This window comes from Crocuta crocuta, unplaced genomic scaffold, assembly GCF_008692635.1.
Source record: "Crocuta crocuta isolate KB4526 unplaced genomic scaffold, BGI_CrCroc_1.0 scaffold221, whole genome shotgun sequence".
Taxonomy (NCBI): Eukaryota; Metazoa; Chordata; class Mammalia; order Carnivora; family Hyaenidae; genus Crocuta; species Crocuta crocuta.
In genome coordinates, this window is record NW_027528610.1 from 1,444,463 (window position 1) to 1,445,042 (window position 580).

The following is a 580-nucleotide window of genomic DNA, read 5'->3' on the forward strand; positions in this document are numbered from 1 at the left end:
CTCCAGGCTCTGAGCTGGCAGTCAGCACAGAGCCTGACGCGGGGCTTGAACCCACGAACCGCGAGATCATGACCTAAGCGAAAGTCGGACGCTTAACCGACTAAGCCACCCAGGCGCCCCTATATAATTTATTTTAAATAATAATTTATGTATAAACTAATTTTATATATGCAAATGTATAAATGTTATAAACATGTATTTTATAATTACTTATGGTTTGTGTATAACAATACATAATAAAATATATCATATATATCATATAATTTATATAATGCTTATTATGTTTTATGTTACATATCACATATCATATATTAATATATTATATACTTATAATTTATAACATCTAATAAAATACAATATTATTGTCTATAAAATATATAATTTATATCATGTTTGCTATGTTATATATAATATGTGGTACATACAATATATAATTTGTATCATGTTTCTATGTTATAATGTTACGTATAATATATATGATACATACAATACATAAGTTATCATTATATATTATATGTAAGTTACATATAAAGTATAAAATATTGTAGGAGGAGGAGAATCTGGGTCACAAAAGGAAAGA